Below are 22,614 nucleotides of genomic sequence, written 5' to 3' on the forward strand. Positions count from 1 at the left end.
CCCATCTATGTTGTGCACTTATTGGCTGCTTTTCTTTATTATTTGGTCCAAGTCATCAATTCATAATTAAATTTTAGTTTTATAATGAAATAAATTAATATGGTGGCACAATTATATTTTTGTCTATAAAACTAATTTCAAACATTTAAGCATACGCCTTCAGATCAAAAGATATTTAAGATCATGAGAAACATTTCAGTCAAGTGTTTCAAAAGTTTTGACCAGTAGTGTGTATCTGTGTATATATATATATATATATATACACACAGTGCATCCAGAAAGTATTCACAGCGCTTCACTTTTTCCACATTTTGTTATGTTACAGCCTTATTCCAAAATGGATTAAATTCATTATTTTCCTCAAAATTCTACAAACAATACCCCATAATGACAACGTGAAAGAAGTTTGTTTGAAATCTTTGCAAATTTATTAAAAATAAAAAACGAAAAAAATGACATGTACATAAGCATTCACAGCCTTTGCCATGACACTCAAAATTGAGCTCAGGTGCATCCTGTTTCCACTGATCATCCTTGAGATGTTTCTACAACTTGATTGGAGTCCACCTGTGGTAAATTCAGTTGATTGGACATGATTTGGAAAGGCACACACCTGTCTATATAAGGTCCCACAGTTAACAGTGCATGTCAGAGCACAAACCAAGCCATGAAATCCAAGGAATTGTCTGTAGACCTCCAAGAGAGCATTGTATCGAGACACAGATCTGGGGAAGGGTACAGAAAAATTTCTGCAGCATTGAAGGTCCCAATGAGCACAGTGGCCTCCATCATCCGTAAATGGAAGAAGTTTGGAACCACCAGGACTCTTCCTAGAGCTGGCCGCCTGGCCAAACTGAGCGATCGGGGGAGAAGGGCCTTAGTCAGGGAGGTGACCAAGAACCCGATAGTCACTCTGACAGAGCTCCAGCATTTCTCTGAGGAGAGAGGAGATACTTCCAGAACAACAACCATCTCTGCAGCACTCCACCAATCAGGCCTGTATGGTAGAGTGGCCAGACGGAAGCCACTCCTCAGTAAAAGGCACATGACAGCCCACCTGGAGTTTACCAAAAGGCACCTGAAGGACTCTCAGACCATGAGAAACAAAGATTGAACTCTTTGGCCTGAATGGCAAGCGTCATATCTGGAGGAAACCAGGCACCGCTCATCACCTGGCCAATACCATCCCTACAGTGAAGCATGGCGGTGGCAGCATCATGCTGTGGGGATGTTTTTCAGCAGCAGGAACTGGGAGACTAGTCAGGATCGAGGGAAATATGAATGCAGCAATGTACAGAGACATCCTTGATGAAAACCTGCTCCAGAGCGCTCTGGACCTCAGACTGGGGCAAAGGTTCATCTTCCAACAGGACAACGACCCTAAGCACACAGCCAAGATAACAAAGGAGTGGCTCCAGGACAACTCTGTGAATGTCCTTGAGTGGCCCAGCCAGAGCCCAGACTTGAACCCGATTGAACATCTCTGGAGAGATCTGAAAATGGCTGTGCACCGACGCTCCCCATCCAACCTGACAGAGCTTCAGAGGTCCTGCAAACTTCAAACAAACTTCTTTCACGTTGTCATTATGGGGTATTGTTTGTAGAATTTTGAGGAAAATAATGAATTTAATCCATTTTGGAATAAGGCTGTAACATAACAAAATGTGGAAAAAGTGAAGCACTGTGAATACTTTCTGGATGCACTGTATACACACACACACACACACACACACACACACACACACACACACACACAGTTGAAGTCAGAAGTTTACATACACTTAGGTTGAAGTCATTAAAACAACATCCCAGTGGTCATACATGATTATAGACACACACACAAAAAAAAAAATATATATATATATATATATATATATATATATATATATATATATAAAAATCACACATATTGACAACTACACCTCTCTCTCCACTGCCCCTCCCAGAGAGCCCTCCAGAAATGCCAGATATCCATCCCATTTCCCCATAAACAAGTCCAATTTCCCCAGTCTTCTAAATTACCCCTCTTCAAAGGCCTCCCCATCTCCGAGCACCACTCCTGAAATGAGGGCGCTCCAGCCGACCTCCATCCCCTTAAAACTATCTGTCTGGCGATCATGACACCGGTTAGGACCCAACATTTTATATGCCTATTCTCTACATCGATGACCGCCCCATTGCCCAAAATACAGAGTCTGGGCCAAAGTGAACCCGAGTGCCCAATACGTCACACACAAAACTCTGAACCTTCAACCAAAATTCTTGGATCTTAACACACCACAAAAAGACATGGGTTGTGACCGGCGTGATGACTGGCAGGCGGGTAATCTTCAGGACATGGAAGTCGACTGATGCGCCCTCATTTCATGAGTGGTGCGCCGAGTTGGGCAGGGTGGCAGCGTTTGAGGAGATGGCATGTAGAAGTCTAGGCAACCTGGATATGTACATCAGGAAATGGGGAAGCTATTTAGCCTTTTTTGGAAGGCTCTCAGGGAGGGGCAGCGGAGAGAGACTAGTGGGGTTTTTTTATTTAATTTTTTTGGTAAATGTTCTATATGCACAATTACAACAGAACCAAGAGAACGATATTACAACACAAACCCCCCACCCACACCTAACAGATAAGAAAAAAAAAAAAAAAAGGTTGGGCATCAATGACATAACATTGCTGTTTATATCCATTAAAACTTGTATACATCCAGATGAACCAGAGCCTCTTAATACATGTGAACAAGTAGGAAAACACATCACATAATTAGTCTCCAAACCTCCGTCCCCCTATCCAATCCAACATTGCTGAGTCAACCCATTTCAGGAATGGTTTCCAAATTCTAAAGAAATGACCCGCCCTCTGATGTACCACTCCCATCAGTCTTTCCAGAGGTAGATATTGCAATACAACCTCTAACCACATAGATACAGTTGGGTTTTTATTGGAGATCCAAAGTTTTAAAAGAGTCGGTCTAGCTGCATGCAATAATACCTGCACCAATTTAGATTAATCTGCAGTGCCGGCTTTAAGAGCCAGCACTGAGCTCAATAGGATGACCAAAAATCTTACCTATCTCTAAAAGAATTTCTACACAAAACTTCTGGACCTCCGGACATTCCCAGAACATGTAAACATAAGTACCCAAACCTGTACTACATTTGAGACATAGTGGTAAAGATTTACCTACTTTACTCATTATCACAGGTGTCCAGTGCTTCCTGTGTCAAATTTTGAACAGGGTCTCTCTATCTTTATTACTGGTAAGGATATGTTGAGAATTCTCCAGTACAGATCTCCACATAGAGCCACAGCTAAATCATGCTGCCATTGTCTTCTAACTGCATCTGCCGCACTGGAAAGATTTTTATAGAAAGCAGAATATGCTGAGGAAACAAATTTAATAGCGGGGGTTTTTTGTTAAAAGGACTTCCAAAAAGTTAAAGCAATCGCAAGGGGTTAATTTGGTCAAACGTTTTGATAGAAAATACCTAATTTGGAAATACCTAAACAGATGGGAATTTGGGATTGCATATTTCTCTTTGAAATGACAGCATAATTTTTTCCATCGAAAAGTTTAAAAATTGTGTTATACCTCTATTATGCCAGATCTTAAGTGCCTTATCCTGCAAAGTCTGGGTTAAAAAATATTGGGGCTAAGAGGGAAAAGTGCTTATTCAACTTAAAACATGTCTTTATATTGTTCCACGTGGATAATGTATGAAAAACCATAAAGTTGTCTTTAACAGACAGTTTAACTGATTTAAAATTGACAAATGGCAAGTATTTCAGGGACAGAGGACCAGAATCAGCTCCTTCAAGATCAAGCCATGTATTGACTTGATCTTCTTTACACCACTCAGCAATATATCTCATCTGAGCTGCCCAATAATAGAAACGGACATTGGGAACTGAAAGACCCCCTTTTTCATAGGGCCATTGGAGTTTGCTGATCTTCATTCTTATTTTCTTACCCCTCCAGATAAATGTTGTGAACATTTTATCAATATCATGAAAAGTCCTATTACGAATTGAATTTGGGAGCATTTGTAGAGGATAGAGAAGTCTTGGAAAAACATTCATTTTTGAAATACTGATTCATCCCAACCAAGAAACAGGTCAACTGTTCCACCTTTGTAAATCATTTCTAACATTCTTTAATATATTATGGAGATTTAGATTAACAAATTCAGTTAGATTAGGAGAAACCTTAAATCCTAGATACACAATCCCTTTTGGTGCCCATTTAAAAGGAAAATCAAATGGGGGAGGAGAGTCCACATGCATTCCAATAGGCATTGCCTCTGTCTTAGACAAATTAAACTTGTACCCAGAGATGCATCCAAAATCACTTAGTGCTTGTGTTAGGACCGGAATAGAAATCTCTGGTTTGGTTAGATATAAAACAATATCATCAGAAAATAATGACATCTTATGTTGTTGATCATTTAGAGTAAACCCTGAAATTAAGTTGTTGTTTCTAATAAACTCTGCAAGGGGCTCAACGGCTAGAGCAAACAACAGTGGTGACAATGGGCACTCCTGCCGAGTACCTCTTTCCAGATGAAAATAAGGGGAGGCAAAACCGTTAGTCAGAATTGACGCCTTTGGAGAACAATACAACAATTTCACCCAATTCACGAATACATCTCCCAGATTGAACTGCCATAAAGTATAATACAGATAGGACCATTCAACCTGGTCAAGTGCTTTTTCCGCATCTAAAGCTACTATCATACCTTTTAAATTCCTTCTTTTAGCATAATGTATCACATTTAAAAGTCGTCTTACATTATTAAATGAGTTCCTGTTCCTAATGAATCCAGTTTGATCTGGTTTTACCAGGGAGGGGAGAATCAGTTCTAATCTATGTGCCAAAACCTTTGCCAACATTTTAGTATTGAGCAATGAAATTGGCCGATAAGAAGCTGGGTCCTCGGGGTCCTTGTTCTTTTTCATAATTAATGAGATATTGGCCTGGTATAAACTCCCTGGCAGACTGTGTAACATTTTTGCTAAGTAAGGGGTGAAATGCATACTGAAAACTTTATACCATTCGACCAAAAAGCCATCTGGTCCTGGTGCTTTACCTCCCTTCATTGATGAAAGGGCCTCTAAGAGTTCCTACACTGTAATATCACTACCCAGGGAGGTTAGTTCTGTTTCGTGTAGAGTTGGAAGTTTAATCTGAGCAAAAAACACATCTAATTTCCCTTGAGTGCATGACTTGTCTGAAGAATATATTTATTGTCAAACAATCCTTTACCTTTGTTGTCTTTAATGGCTGCTATGGTATTTAGAGTTTATCTTTGGTTTATTAATCTGGCAAGGTATTTACTTGGTTTATTTCCATATTCATATAGTTTTTGGTTCTGATAGAACAGGGCAAGTGATGCTCTATCAGACATCATAACATTAAGTTCAGCCTTTAAACTCTATATTTTCTTCAGATTTGCTTTAGTTGGGTTGGATTTGTGTTCATTCTCTGTGTCTTTTAAATTTCCCTCTAATTCCTGTTGCTGTAAAGAATATCTTTTCTTTTTATAGGATACAAAGGAGATTATACAACTCCTTAGAAATGCTTTTGCCGTATCCCATAAGATGGCTGGGTTATTGTCAAGGGTGTTGTTCGCTTAAAAAAAAAAAACTTAATATCCGACTCTATCTTCTGTTTAAACTCTGGGTCATTTAGCAGTAAAGGGTTAAATCTCCAAAAACTCCTACCAGTACAAATATCAGTCAACAACAAATCTAGAAAGATAGGGGCATGATCAGACAAATGAAAAGATCCTATTTTACAATTGTCTAGTAAACCCATGATTTGAGGGGGGGCAAAAAAAAAATTATCAGTTCTAGAATAAGAATTATGAGAGTGTGAATAAAAAGTAAAGTCTTTATCTAAGGGGTATAGTGTGCGCCAAATATCAACAAAGTTCATGATGGAATTGGAATTTGGGTTACTTCCTCTGGCAGTTTGTTGTGCAGGCGATCTGAAGTTATTCATTATGCAATTGAAATCTCCCCCTACAATAGTTAAGTAACACAAATATTCCCCACGCACTGTTACTAAATGTGGCCAAAATGTATTAGACTTAGAATTTGGAGCATAAACATTCATCAAAGTTATTTTTCCCCCCAGAATAGTACCATGAATCAAGACAAACCTTCCATCACTCTCTTTTTCACACCTTATTAATGTGAATTGCACACTGTGGTGTATTAATATGGCTACTCCTCTACTGTTGGATGAATAGGAAGAATAATGTACCTGGCCAACCCGTTCGCTCCTCAAATTTTCATGTTCTATATCAATCAAGTGCGTCTCCTGTAGAAACGCGATGTGCACATTCTCCTTCATATAATTTTTTTCTGTTTGTTTACATGGTTAACTCCTTTTACATTCCAAGAACAGATTTTAATAGAAGACAGAGTCATATTGGTTCAAATTTGAAAAGTATATACTCATCTGGTTCGACGTGTTCATTCTCAGCTGTTATAATGTTGGAAAAAAATATGCCCCAAAACCAAAACTGAACAAAACCCCAAGAACATTAAGAACAAAATGATACAATTAACTTGAGGGTATGCGACAGACACCTTTCTCCTTGCCCAAACGTTCACTACCATTGATTAAGCAAGAAGGACAGAAACTCGAACTCCCCAAACCTAAGTAAAGACCTCATGTCCTGTCAATAAAGTCCATGAATATGCCACGTATTATGTAGATTAATCCCTGGGTGAACTTGAAGGCAATTTTTTGAGGAATTCAGCCACAACATCTGGAGACTTGAAAAATTTTGTGCGCCCTTGGTGAGAAATCCTCAAAGTTGCCAAGCTCGTTTAGCCTCTTATTCACCTCGCCAAACATTCGTCTTTTAGACTGAACACCCACAGAGAAATCCTCAAAGATGTGAATTTGAGCGTCTTCGAACATGTGCCACTGTAATTGTCTTGCTTTCTGCATTATAACAGGTTTATCCTCAAAGTGATGCAGACGAATGTAGACCACCCTCGGCTTTCTACCTTCATCTGTGTGACGTTGCGCTGGACTGCGGTGTGCGTGATCAATCTTGACTCTGCCTTTTTTTGTCTCCAACTTCAACTGATTGGGCAACCATGTCTCGAAGAAGTCTTTCGGATTTCTTCCCTCCGTACCCTCGGGAAACCCAACAATTTTAATATTGCAGCGCCAAGATCTTACACTTGATCTTCGAGTCTTTCGAGAGCAGACTTTAGGCAGCTTTCTGTTTGGGCTAAATATTCATTCACTTGTACATATAAATCTTCATTATCCATCAAGCCTTTTCTCCGTCGAGGTGATCTTCTCGCATATCGCATTAATGGACACAGTTATTTGCGTCTATTTTCTGATCCAAGGAAGATTTTATATTGTCGATCACCCCTTCGCTGACTCTCGCTATTAGCGTGTCCACATCACTAGTCGACGCCATGCTAGGTTGTGCTCATGCCGACTGTTTAGCTGGTGTCGTCTTTTTCGGTTCTGAACGGAGAATTCTCTTGTTACTCTGTGATAAAGACCACAAGCCAGACAGAGACATTCTCAAGAAGCAGTTTTAGCATTTGTTTCAGTTAATCGGGCATAATTAACCAGACTTCGCCGAAAAAGATTGGGGAGCTCAGCTGTCCCAATGTTACTCCTTACAGCACATCACGTGACCCCCCTTTTTTATGTTTCTAAATATTTTCTGCTGTTTTATTGTCTATTTGTGTGTCTTTGTCAGTTGGCTTTTGACCACTGGGGTGCTTGTTTGTGTCGGGTGGGGGGTAATATTCAGGGGAAGAAGTTGTGATTTCATGTGGTTTGATTTAGCATTTTCTGTTGTGTCTATTTGATTTGCTGCATGGAATCAATAAAAAAAATTTTATAACAAAATTCAGCTACCTGCTACAATCTCTCCCTGTAGATGTCCCCCTCTCTTATTTCAAGCAATTTGATAGCATAGCGAAGTCCTTCATTTGGAATGGTAAACGTCCCGGATTACATTTCAGTAAGCCGACTGACAAAGGTGAGCTAGGCCTACCCAAGATTTTGTTTATTATTATGTATTTGGTCTCAGACATTTGGCTCATTGGTCGCTTCCACCTGAAAGAGCCCCTCCCTGGTTTTGTATTGAACAGGAAGTTCTTGCCCCTATTTCGCCATTGCAAAGCCTTTCTATCAAACTAATCGGAGAAGTTACACCCCGTTATCTCACATTTGCACTAGGTATGGACAAAAGTGTCCAGAGTGTTTAATTCAGACATTTATTTAAATGTTGCCTCAAGGGAGTTCACGTGACGCCATGCGAGAGACAGACGTGTGAGACACGAGCTCTGCGAACTTTGCTAGTTTTTTAATTATTTTCATGTTGTGATCCAGTGAGATTCGATTCGACACCCAGTTACATACTTGCTCTTTGAGGTAAATATGGCAAAGAAGTCAAAATTCTCAGACTCTGGAGACATTAAAAGACACTTACATGTCAAAGCTGAGGCCTCTGATGGGACTGTGAGCCAGGGACTCAATTTGGATGGCACGTCGGGAGAAGATATTCAGTGTCAGTTGTCCAACATGTCGGTGATGTTGACGAAGGTTCTTGCTGACTTGGAGGATCTCGCTGTAATACGTCGATCAATTATGGCAATGGAAACAAAATTCTCTGAGTTGTTTACAAGAGTGACAGAAGTTGAAAGACGAATCGATTATCTTGAGTCATCGGAAAGGGAATTATCCGCTAATCCGCCCGCGTCCAAAACAGATTTGGAATAAATTTCGGAAAAACTGGAATATTTCAAAAATATGAGCCGAAGGAATAACATACGAATTGTTGGAATTCCTGAGCATGAAGAGGGCAGAGATATGGTGAAATTCCTGGACGAGTTTTTCCCGAGTCTGCTCGACATAACAGGCCACAAGCTGGAAATCGAGCGAGCTCACACAGTCCCGGCTCGCAGATCTGCTGAGGGAGAAAGGCCCCGATCGATTCTGGCCAGATTTCTGAAATCATCCGATAAAGATCTCGTGTTGCGCCAGGCGAGGAGCAAAGGGAAGCTTTCTTGGAAGAACCATAATATTTTCTTGTTCCCAGACTTTGCAAATTCCACAAGAGAGAAACGCGATCGGTTCAAGGAATGCAAGAAACTCTTACATCAGAAAAAGATCTTGTTTGCTCTGATGTTCCCAGCCAAACTGAGAATAGAAACGAAGAATGGTCGCAAAGTATTTACTTGTCCAAAACAGGCACTCTCCTTTATAAATACATTGGAGTAAGCCATTTGATGTTTCTTATATTAGTGGACTGACTTGCGGTTCAGGGACTCTATTATCTGAGGAAGCTGGGTGCCATTTTTGTTTCTTTTTACGTTGACTCTGCCTAGCGGCTGAAGTTTGTTTTATGGCATGACTCCAAGAAACTTTTGCATTGACGGAAGATCTTTTTCCCCCGGCCAGATCGAGAATGGACACTTTGGATGATCACAAAATATCTATATGCTCACATAAAGGACGTCTTTTATAAAGTTGACAAGCTGAGTAAGTTATGGTGTTTTTTTGTTTTTTTTGCGCGTCCTCCGAGTTACTTTGGCTCTTGATCATCCGAGGAACCGGGATGCCGGTTTTGTTTTTCGTGCTGGCTCTGCCTAACGGCTGGAGCTTGTTTTGTGGAATTACATTACTTCGGGACAGTTGTGGTTAAATATGTTTGTTCTTTGTGCTTATGCCTCCTAGTAGAATGATTCCCTCATCTGCTGCACTCATAACAGCTGGCTCACTGATCATTTGTTTGTCTGTCTGAGGAAACTGAACGGCTTTATATCAGCTGGAATTTATTTTGTGGAGGAACACATCTTCGAGACAGTTTTGTGAATGAATCTACATGTTTTTTCTGTTATTCTGCCTGTTGGCTGGGGTCTGTTTTACAAAGTATTTTCTGTTATGTAATTGTGCCTCACAAAATGTGTGCAGAAGCACCGGACTTGAATAATCCGATGGCAAAGTTGTCGCGGAGGGTTCTCGTGGGTGTACATGGACTCTTTGAGTTTAGAGGGATTGACGCCGTTTGGCGCTATCGTGCGTGGGGTTCATACACACGTTTTTCTTTTTTATGTTTGTTTTGTTCCGAGGGAAGTTCGGGGTTTGATTGTTGCATTAATGGGGAATGTGGTCTGTATAATTTTGTTTTTGACACACTCATTTTTTTTTTATTTTATTATATCAATATGTCAAATGTTAATATGAATAAGTTGTCTCTCTCCACATGGAATGTGAATGGGTTGGGGCACCCTATAAAAAGAAGAAAGGTTATTTCTGTTCTTAAGCGCAAGAAATATGATATAGTGTTTCTTTAAGAAACACATCTTTCCCCGCAGGAAGCTGAAAAATTTGGGAAGATATGGGGTGGACATGTTTTCTTTAGTGCTGGCTCAAGTAAGAGCAGGGGAGTTATTATATTGATAAATAAACATCTACAATTCAAATGTCTCAAACAGTCATTGTTGTGTTAGGAGAAATTCAGGGGCAAAGGTTGATTTTGGCTAATATTTACGCACCTAACATTGATGATCAGGGCTTTTTTATAGCTCTTGAAGGGATGTTGCAAACCACTGGCCTCCCTCATGATATAATATTGGGAGGAGACTTTAATCTTTTGATGGACTCAGTCCTTGATCATAGTGAAGCAAAAGTGTGCAAACCCCCTAGAGCAACATTGACACTTCACAAGATCTGTAAAAATCTTGGTCTTGTAGATATATGGCGACTTTTGAACCCATCTGGTAGGGATTATACATTTTTTTCATCAGTTCATAAGATTTACTCTAGAATAGATTTTTTTTATTTTTTATATCTAAGTCCCTCATTTCATCTGTTGTTGATTGCTCAATTGGAAATATCTTAGTCTCTGATCATGCCCTGGTGAACTTAGAGATATTGCCACATACAGAGAAAAGGAAATCATATAATTGCCGCTTTAATGTATCCCTTTTGCAAAATCCTGATTTCCAACAAATGTTAAAGACTGAAATCAATGTTTATATGGAGACCAACTGGTCCTCAGTATCCTCTGTGGGTGTGGCTTGGGAGGCACTTAAGGCAGTTCTTAGGGGTCGAATTATACAGTATGCCTCATTTATCAAAAAATTCAAAGCACGAGAACTTGTGGAGTTGGAAGGAAATATTAAAAGTGCCGAGGCAAAGCTGAAGCGCCGTATGTCATCTGATGGTTTCAGAGAACTGACCCAATTGAAAAACAGGTATAATACTATTTTGTCGCAGAAAGTGGAGTTTTGGTTGTTCAGGGCAAGACAGTCATACTTTGAGTCAGGGGACAAAGCAGGGAAGATTTCGGCTAGATATATAAAGCAGAGAGAGTCTTTTTCTACCATTCCCTCAGTGAAATCTGCTGGTGGTGAAATATTTACCTCACCCATTGATATTAATAATGCCTTTAAAGAATTCTATCTTGATCTCTATAGTTCCACGTCTTCGTCTACTGATGAAGATATAAGAAACTTTGTGGATCCATTAGAACTCCCTAAACTGACGAATGAGCAAAAAAACTCTCTTGATTCTGAGATAACCCTGGAGAAACTTGACGAGGTAATGCAGTCCCTACCTACTAGTAAGGCTCCGGGGCCATATGGTTTTGCCGCTGAATTTTTTATATCTTATGCTACAGAACTGGCTCCACTTTTGTTAGAAGTTTATACTGAATCATTAAAGAATGGAAAGCTTCCGCCAACCATGACACAAGCTCGGATCAGTCTGATTCTTAAAAAGGACAAAGATCCAAGCGAGTGTAAAAGTTAACGTCCAATTTCCCTGATCCAGCTTGATGTAAAAATTCTGGCTAAAATTTTGGCTAAACGATTAAGTAAAGTTATGACATCTCTTATACATATAGATCAGATGAGGTTTATTCGAGGCCGTAGCTCTTCTGATAATATTAGGTGTCTCATCAATATCATGTGGTCAGTGGCGAATGATCAGACTCCGGTCGCTGCCATCTCACTTGATGCCGAAAAAGCGTTTGATATGGTAGAATGGGTTTATCTTTTTAAGATTTTGGAAATGTATGGGTTCAGGAGTACATTTATTGGTTGGATCAAGTTACTTTATAGACACCCTGTAGCAGCAGTACAAACAAATGGATTAATTTCAGATTATTTTACTCTGGATAGGGGCACTCGGCAGGGTTGCCCTCTTTCCCCATTATTGTTCTGTCTTGCCCTGGAACCATTAGCAACCGCGATAAGAAAAGATGATGATTTTCCAGGGGTGATTGCGGGAGGTGTGGCGCATAAGCTTCTGCTTTATGCAGATGATATTTTATTATTCGTCTCCGACCGCACTAGATCTATGCCTTGCCTTCACAGAATTATTCATTCCTTTTCCAAGTTCTCAGGATACAAAGTCAACAGGTCTAAATCCGAAGCTTTGGCTTTGACAGCATACTGTCCAGTAACGGCCTTCCAGCCAGGCACCTTCCAGTGGCCCAAACAAGGCATTAAGTATTTGGGCATTTTATTCCCAACAAATTTGTTTGATTTAGTCAGAGTTAATTTTGACCCTTTAATAAACGGTTTTCGAGCGATGTAGACAGGTGGGCTTCATTACATTTATCGATGATTGGGAAGGTTAATGTTATTAAAATGAACTGTATTCCAAAATGTAACTACTTGCTACAATCTCTCCCGGTAGATGTCCCCCTCTCTTATTTCAAGCAATTTGATAGCATAGCAAAGTCTTTCATTTGGAGTGGTAAGTGCCCCAGACTACATTTCAATAAATTACATAGGCCGATTGACAAAGGTTGGCTAGGCCTACCCAAGATTTTGTTTTATTATCATGCATTCAGTCTCAGACATTTGGCTCATTGATTGCTTCCACCTGAAAGAGCCCCTCCCTGGTTCTGCATTGAACAAGAACCTCTTGCCCCTATTTTGCCATTGCACAGCCTTTCCTTCAAAGTAAATAGAGAAGTTAAATCACACCCCATTATTTCACATTTATACTCAGTATGGACAAAAGTGTCCAGAGTGTTTAATTCAGATATTTAACTAAATGTTGCCTCGAGCCTATGGCTAAACCCCAAACTATGCATTAATAAGTCCCCTTTTTGTTGGTCAGAGTGGACTGCGAGGGGGGTTAATTCACTCTGTGATCTTTACGAGAGTGGTGTGATGAGATCCTTTGAAAATCTGGTTCAATATTTTGGGATCCCCAGATCTCAGTTTTTTAGGTATCTTCAGTTACACCATTTGCTCTGTACTATTTTTGGGAATAGCATACACCCCCCTAAAGCAGCAGATACTCTAGGAGTGGTGATTTCTGCTTTTGGAAAGGGCTATGAGGCATCTGTGTATTACTCCTTATTAATTCAGAGTCTGGGGGACGGAGTCTCAACCACTCTCAAGAGATTATGGGAGAAAGATTTAAACCTGGAATTGGAGGAGAGAGAATGGGCTAGGATTTAAAAAAAAACATAAAAACTGCACTGAGAAATGCAAGGGTGCACCTTACACAATTCAAGATTTTACATAGGTTCTATTGGACCCCCTCTAAATTGTATAGGCTTGGTCTTAAAGAAACACCCACCTGCTGGCGATGCCAATCAGAGGAAGGAGACATGGCCCATGTTTTTTGGTGGTGCGCTGAGATTCAGGAATTTTGGTTGAAGGTACAGAGTGTTCTGTGTGATGTGTTGGGCATTCAGATTTCGTTTTGCCCCAGACTCTGTGTTTTGGGTGATGGGGCGGTCATCGACGTAGGTGATAAATACATAAACCGTTGGGTCCTCACTAGTGCGATGACAGGCAGGCAGATTGTTTTAAGGGGTTTGAAGTCGGTGGGAGCACCTTCAATTCGGGAGTGGTGCGAGGAGATGGGAAGGGTGGCAGCCTTCAAAGAGGTAACACGTAGAAGGCTGGGGATATGGGATTCTTTTATTGGGAAATGGGGTAGATATTTGACGTTTTTGGGGGGCTCTCGCAGTGGGTCTGTGGAGAGAGAGGTATAGTTTAGAGTTGAATGTTTATTATAGGTGTATGTGTGTGTGTGTGTGTGTGTGTATATATATATATATATGTATATATACATATATGTGTGTGTGTGTGTGTGTATATATATATATATATATATATATGTATATGTGTATGTATGTGCATGTATATATATGTATGTATATACATACATACATATATGTGTGTGTGTATGTATGTATGTATGTATATACATACATGCACATACATACACACACATATACACATATATATATTATATACATATATATATACATACATACATACATATATGTGTGTGTGTGTGTGTGTGTGTACGTATATGTATGCAGACTGCTTCTACAAACATTTGTGAAGAATGGGCCGCTCTCAGGAGCTCAGTGAATTCCAGCGTGGTACTGTGATAGGATGCCACCTGTGCAACAAGTCCAGTCGTGCAATTTCCTCGCTACTAAATATTCCATAGTCAACTGTCAGTGGTATTATAACAAAGTGGAAGCGATTGGGAATGACAGCAACTCAGCCACGAAGTGGTAGGCCACGTAAAATGACAGAGCGGGGTCAGCGGATGCTGAGGCGCATAGTGCGCAGAGGTCGCCAACTTTCTGCAGAGTCAATCGCTACAGACCTCCAAAGTTCATGTGGCCTTCAGATTAGCTCAAGAACAGTGCGTAGAGAGCTTCATGGAATGGGTTTCCATGGCCGAGAAGCCATACATCACCAAGTGCAATGCAAAGCGTCGGATGCAGTGGTGTAAAGCACGCCGCCACTGGACTGTAGAGCAGTGGAGACGCGTTCTCTGGAGTGACGAATCACGCTTCTCCATCTGGCAATCTGTTGGACGAGTCTGGAGAACGGTACTTGTCTGACTGCATTGTGCCAAATGTGAAGTTTGGTGGAGGGGGGATTATGGTGTGGGGTTGTTTTTCAGGAGCTGGTCTTGGCCCCTTAGTTCCAGTGAAAGGAACTCTGAATGCTTTAGCATACCAAGAGATTTTGGACAATTCCATGCTCCCAACTTTGTGGAAACAGTTTGGGGATGGCCCCTTCATGTTCCAACATGACTGCTCACCAGTGCACAAAGCAAGGTCCATAAAGACATGGATGAGCGAGTTTGGTGTGGAAGAACTTGACTGGCCTGCACAGAGTCCTGACCTCAACCCGATAGAGCACCTTTGGGATGAATTAGAGCGAAGACTGCGAGCCAGGCCTTCTCGTCCAACGTCAGTGTCTGACCTCACAAATGCGCTTCTGGAAGAATGGTCAAAAATTCCCATAAACACATTCCTAAACCTTGTGGAAAGCCTTCCCAGAAGAGTTGAAGCTGTTATAGCTGCAAAGGGTGGGCCGACGTCATATTAAACCCTATGGATTAAGAATGGGATGTCACTTAATTTCATATGCATCTAAAGGCAGATGAGCGAATACTTTTGGCAATATAGTGTATATATATATTATACACACATACATATACGTACACACACACACACACACACACACACACACACATATATATGTGTGTGTGTGTATATGTATGTATGTGTGTATAATATATATATATATATATATATATATATATATATATATATATATATTATACACACATACATATATATATATATATATATATATATATATAAATAAATATATTACACACATACATACATATACACAAACACACATATATATGTATGTATGTGTGTGTGTGTATATATATATATATATATATATATATATATATATATATATATATATATATATATATATATATATATATATATATATATTATACACACATACATACATATACACACACACACATATGTGTGTGTATATGTATGTGTGTGTATAAAATATATATATATATACACACACATACATACACACATACATACATACATACATACATACATATATATATATGTATGTATGTATGAATGTATGTGTGTGTGTATATATATATATATATATATATATATATATATATATATATATATATATATATATATATATATATATATATACACACACACATACATACATACATATATATATATATATATATGTATGTATGAGATCCAGGAATTCTGGTTGAAGGTTCAGAGTTGTGTGTGACGTGTTGGGCACTCAGGTTTCGTTTTGCCCCAGACTCTGTGTTTTGGGTGATCGGGCGGTCATCGATGTGGGGAACAGACACAGAGAATTGGGTTCTGACCAATGTGATGATCGCCAGGCAGATTATTTTGAGGGGTTGGAGGTCAGCTGGAGCGCCCCCACTTCGGGAGTGGTGCACGGAGATTGGGAGGGTGGTGGCTTCTGAGGAGGTGTAATTTGGAAGACGGGGTTAACTTGGATTTTTTTGTTGGGAAATGGGGCAACTATTTGGAGTTTTTGGCGGGCTCTCGGGGTGGGGCGGTGGAAAGAGTAGTATAGTTTTAAATGTGTGAGTATTATATATATAGAGTACTGTGCAAAAGTCTTAGGCACATAAGATGTTTCAAAAAAACATTTGTCTGAAGAAGGTTAATTAATATCTTCAGCTTTAGTGTCAATAGGAAATATAAATGTTAGACTCCCAAACATTCCTTTTGCAAATATAATATAATAGAACAGGGAGCTCTGCAACAGATGGCATGGCCCCTCATTAGCCCCCACTTAAAATTGAGTCAGTCTGGGATTACATGAAGAGACAGAAGCAGTTGAGACAGCCTAAATAGATAGAAGGACTTGCAAATTCTCCAAGAAGCTTGGAACATCCTATCAGCCAACAACCAAGAAAAACTGTGTCCAGGTGTACCTAGGAGAATTGGTGCTGTTTTAAAGGCAAAGGTGGTCACACTAAATATTGATTTAGCTTTAATTTATGTTTATTGGACTTTGTATGACATTAATTGATCAATGAAAACTATTTATGGCATTACTTTTGAAGAAATCACTATGCAACATTTTTCACAAGTGCCTAAAACTTTTGCACAGTACTGTGTGTGTGTGTGTGTGTATATACTCATGTGTGACCACAGAGATGTTTGTTGGGGGTTAGGGAGGGGTGGTTGTGGGGTTTAAATGTTGATTGTATGTACATATGTTTTTGCTTTTCTTTATTATTTTAAGAATTAATAAAAAATGTTAACTAAAAAAAAGAAAAAAAAATACTTCCACAGGTACACCTTCAATTGTCTCCAATTAGCCTATCAGAAGCTAACTCGCTAATTGACATTGACATCATTTTCTGGAATTTTCCAAGCTGCTTAAAGGCACAGCTAACTTAGTGTATGTTAAATTCTGACCCACTGGAATTGTGATATAGTCAATTAAAAGTGAAACAATCTGTCTGTAAACAATTGTTGGAAAACTTACTTGTGTCATGCACAAAGTAGATGCCCTAAACAACTTACCAAAACTATAGTTTGCTAATATGAAATCAGTGGAGTGGTTAAAAAATGAGATTTAATGACTTCAACCTAAGTGTTGAAACTTCTGACTTTAACTGTAGATGTGGGCGATGCGTGACCAATTTGTCAGCTTTTTTTTATTTACAGAGTTTCTCCTGAAAAATAAAAGTATTTAGAAGGTGAAGTAAAATACCTGTTGGATAATGGGTTGGCTGAACCATCATATTCTAGCTGGGCATCGCCGTGTCTCCTTGTGAATAAACCAGATAATAAGTTTAATTTCTGTACAGATTATCGGAAAGTAAATTTTGTGAAGAAGCCAGATTCTTTCCCGCTGCCCAGAATGGATGACTGCGTTGATCGTGTGGGTTCGGCTCGGTTTGTGAGTCAATTTGATTTGCTTAAAGGGTACTATCAAGTCCTGTTGACCACTCAGGCTCGAGAAATTTCTGCGTTTATCACTCCATCTGGGCTGTATTCTTATCGGGTTATGAGTTTTGGTCTCTGCAACGGCCCTTCTACTTTTAAGCATTTAATGAATCACGTCCTCTGGTGGTGTAAGATGGATGTGCGGTTTACCTCGATGATGTTGTTATATATAGCGACACATGGGAACAACATCTTCAAAGGATTGAAGCACTTTAACCGTTTCGTGGAAGCCAGGCTTACGATTAATTTGGCCAAATGTGAATTTTCCCAGGCAAAGGTGGTTTATTTGGGTAAAATAGTGGGGCAGGGACAAGTTCGACCTGTGAGAGCTAAAATGCTGGCCATTAATTCTTTTTTGCCTCTGACGAATAAGAAAGAACTCATGCGTTTTTTGGGTATGGTCGGATATTATAGCAGCTTTTGTTTTTCAACTATTGTAGCTCCTCTTTCCGACCTTTTAAAGAAGAGCATGAAGTTCAATTGGTCTATGCGTTGTCAGCAGGCTTTTAAAATGCTGCCATTTTCTGCACCGGTTTTGGCCTACGCCTAGGCAGCCTTTTCAAGTTCAAGTTGACGCAAGTCACGTAGGAGCTGGGGCTGTACTTTTGCAGACAGATGAGAATGGTGTGGAGAGGCCTGTATGTTACTTTTCAAAAAAGTTTAACAAACATCAGCTGAATTATTCAACTATTGAAAAAGAAGCTTTAGCTCTTATCTGGGCATTACAGAATTTCGAAGTGTATGTGAGTGGGGGGGTTGTTTCCAGTGGTGGTCTATTCACATCACAACCCCCTCACCTTTTTGCACTCGTTACAGAACCCCAATCAACGTCTTATGCGCTGGGCTTTATTTTTGCAGCCATACAACTTACAGATTCGCCACATTCGGGGTACGGATAATGTGTTGGCGGACACTTTGTCGTGCTCTCCTATTGAGTTTGAGTAATGGGTTACAAGCAATGGGTTAATGCTTGCTTCTCCATGTCCCTATTTTCCTTAAATGTTGCTTTTCCAGGCGTCGGGAATAGCTGGAACTTAGGATGTGGAGCTGGATGGATGAGGCAGCACTGGATCCAATAACTTAGACGGTTTATTTTGGAATTTCATTTGGGGAGTGGCTGCATTATGGAAAATGTTTTTGTATTTTTTGAGCAGGAAAAATGTTTACAGAGTCCTTGCCTTGACGGCCCTCTCTGGTGTTTTCTCTGTGTTCCATTTCTCCTCCGCAGAGTGGCAACAGGTGTGGGTGCCACTCTGCTGAGTGAAAGTGGAGATTTATAGTAAAAAAAATAAAATATAGATTTTTGGACCTTAAGATTTCTGGCCACCATATACTAGAGGTCTGAACGGGCCTAAAAAATAAAACCCGAACCCGCCCGTACCTGAGACTGTGTGGCCAAACCCTACCCGAACGATACCATCAGATTTTAAGCCCGAACCCGACCTGAAATTGCTTACTATCTAATTTCTTGTCTTAACAAGTATTGTTGCAATAGGCTGTATTTTATGTAAGCATATAGGCAACATTCGTAACAGTACTGAAACTAAACATACACAGTTTAAACAAGGCACAGCAGCCCCTTAGTACACTAGAGCAGAAGGGAAAAAAAGCATTGCCTTACTGTTTATTTGCTGAAATTTCACTTGGTGCAGAACAAACTGGAATAATATGAAACAATGCAACAGTCCCCTCTTTGCAGCCTGAACTTGTTTAGAATGTTGAATCTTTGTGACAACTGCACAAAAACAATTTAGATGCAAAGAATGAAACAGAGCTCAGGTGTCTCAAAGGAATAGTTCACCCAAAAATGAAAATTTGCTGATAATTTACTCACCCTCAGGCCATCCAAGATGTATCTGAGTTTCTTTCTTCATCAAAACAGAATTTAAGACTTTTAGGATTCCATTTCAAGCCTCCTCCTTTAAACAATGCAAGTGAATGTACTCCATTGTTTGACGGTCCAAAATGCATATTTAGGGTGCATCAAAATAATCTACACGACTCCAGTCGACAAATAAAGTTCTTCTGAACGTAAACGATTGGATTTAGAAATGATTGATTTAGAAACAAAACAATACTTTTATACTTTTTAACTACAAATGTTCGCTTCCGTACATCTCTGTGATGTGCGCTCACGAGAGGGACGTAAGCTCGTTGGTAAGGTCACACGTCACGTGGAGGAGGCAGGAAGCGCGTCATTGTTTACATTTTTTTTTAATTATTATTATTATTTGGAAATTATATACTTTTTTATTTTATATTGTTTTTAAATTGTTTTGGACGGTTTGTGAACGTACATTTGTAGTTATAAAGTATACATTCACAATCGAGTACATTCACTTGCATTGTTTAGAGGAGGAGGCCTGAAATGAAATCCTAAAAGTCTTAAATTCTGTTTTGATGAAGAAAGAAACTCAGATACATCTTGGTTGGCCTGAGGGTGAGTAGATTATCAACAAATTTTCATTTTTGGGTGAACTATTCCTTTAACTATGCATTTTTTTTTTCTTTCTCCCCAATTTGGAATGCCCAATTCCCAGTGCACTCTAAATACTTGTGGTGGCGTAGTGACTCAATCCGGGTGGCAGAGGACGAATCTGTTGCCACCGTGTCTGAGACCGTCAACCCGTGCATCTTCCCCACGGTGGATGGTGTGAAGTCTCCCCGCAGTAACGCACGGGTTGATGGTCTCAGACACGGAGGCAACAGATTCGTCCTCCGCCACCCGGATTGAGGCATGTCACTACGCCACCACGAGGATTTAGAGTGCATTGGGAATTGGGCATTCCAAATTGGGGAGAAAGAAAAAAAAAATGCATGTTAAAGGAACAGTTCACGCAAAAATGAAAATTTGCTGATAATCTACTCACCCTCAGGCCATCCAAGATGTATCTGAGTTTCTTTTTATATCACAACAGAATTTAAGACTTTTAGGATTTCATTTCACATCCACGCACAACTCACCACACGCCCCACATAGAGCGAACCACATTATAGCGACCACGAGGAGGTTATATCATGTGACTCTACCCTCCCCAGCAACCGGGCGAATTTGGTTGCTTAGGAGACCTGGCTGGAGTCACTCAACATGCCCTGGGATTCTAACTCGCGAACTCCAGGGGTGGTAGTCAGCGTCTTTACTCGTTGAGCTACCCAGGCCCCTCAACATGCGTTTTTGAAATTTAAAGTTCTTTTTAACATGACATGGTGTTTAAAATATGCCAGTCCTGCGAAAAACGCTGAAGAAAAAGCGAGACGTGGTGCAAATGTCAAATACATTCGTTCAGCATGTGTTTAAACAATGGGAAAAAAGAAAAGACGCATGCAAAAACACGTTCGGTGTGAACGGTCCCTAACTCGTCCGTTCGCGCATGTCTGTGAGTGGGAGCACGTGCACAAAACAAGTTCGGTAAGCCTCTTTATTTCTTCATTAATTACGAACCCAAACCCCTACTTGAAAAACTGACCTGAACCCGACCCGAAAGTTCTGCTTGAAAAACTGACCCGAACCTGGCCCGAAACCAATCGGGATCTCATGTCCCGTCGGGCCCGGGTCGGGTTGCAGACCTCTACAATATACTTACATTAAAAGGACCAACAGAGCTAAGATATTCTTCTAAAAATCTTTGTGTTCTGCAGAAGAAAGTCATACACATCTGGGATGGCATGAGGATGAGTAAATCATGAGAGAATTTTCCATTTTTTAGTGAACTATCCTTTTAATAATATTTTTAATTATACATAATATTCAAAATATCATCTTATTATCGTCTTATTATACATAAGGCCCATTATTATCTATTTTCAATAAACATCACTAATTTAGCAGCAAGGTCTGCTTTCTTTCAGGATTTCATCTGTTAATCTTCTTTACATTTTGTCAGCTTTAAACTGGAGAGGATTGACTTATTAAAGGGACACCATTCTTGAAGGTGTTATATGTAATATTTGTACTGTATTAAATCATAAAATTACAATAATATGTCATTAGAGAATTAGGAAACATGCTAAGTTAAAATACTGACTTCTCCGTTAACAATGCTACAGCCAGTATATTCTACTTTGAAGAATATACTTTTTCAGCCATTCCGGGCTGAAATTTCTGTTTATGTTTTGGCCTGTGTGATCCCGCCCACTGCCCACTCACCAACAGTATTTCGACACTGCCGGGTTGCTAGATTTGAACAGGTTTGCAGGCAAACAACACTGCGTGCTGCAGCCATGGAAGCCAGCAAACGAACTGGATCAGAGATAACAGATTCCACCCAACCTAAAAAGCCTCGCCATCCATCTAAATACCAACATGACCAGAGGCATAGTAAAACAAGGATAAATACTGGCGATGCCTTTGGAAGATGGGGACAGCTTAAAGCCCTGAAATCCTTTAAAACGGATGCTGAGTTGGCTAATTTGCATGTCAGCATTCTGGCAAACCACATGAGATTCAAGTCTGGGGCAGGGCAGACAACTCTCCAATATTCTGAATTTGGACTGCAGTACCCATTTCAATCGCTTGTTGTCAATCTTACACATAGCACCTTTAAAGGAATAGTTGAGCCTAAATGAAAATTCTGTCATCACTTACCTTCATGTTTGTAACCCCATATGGCTTTCTTTCATCCGTGGAACTCAAAAGGAGATGTTAGGCAAAATGTTCGCCTCAGTCACCATTCACTTTCATCGTGTAGAAAAAAGATGAATGAAAGTGAATGGTGACTGGGACTAACATTCAGCTCCACATCTCCTCTGTGTCCTAGAGAAGAGAGAAATTCATTGGGCTTGGAACAA

The 22,614-nt window shown here is 39.9% G+C and overlaps 1 protein-coding gene across 2 annotated transcripts in view; it reads right to left on the bottom strand.

The window, feature by feature from the left end:
• LOC127425154 (histone H3-like centromeric protein A) overlaps positions 1 to 22,614 on the bottom strand; it is a 36,079-nt gene that overhangs the window by 12,054 nt on the left and 1,411 nt on the right. The window lies entirely within an intron of this gene.

Source organism: Myxocyprinus asiaticus, chromosome 34, assembly GCF_019703515.2.
Source record: "Myxocyprinus asiaticus isolate MX2 ecotype Aquarium Trade chromosome 34, UBuf_Myxa_2, whole genome shotgun sequence".
Lineage (NCBI taxonomy): Eukaryota > Metazoa > Chordata > Actinopteri > Cypriniformes > Catostomidae > Myxocyprinus > Myxocyprinus asiaticus.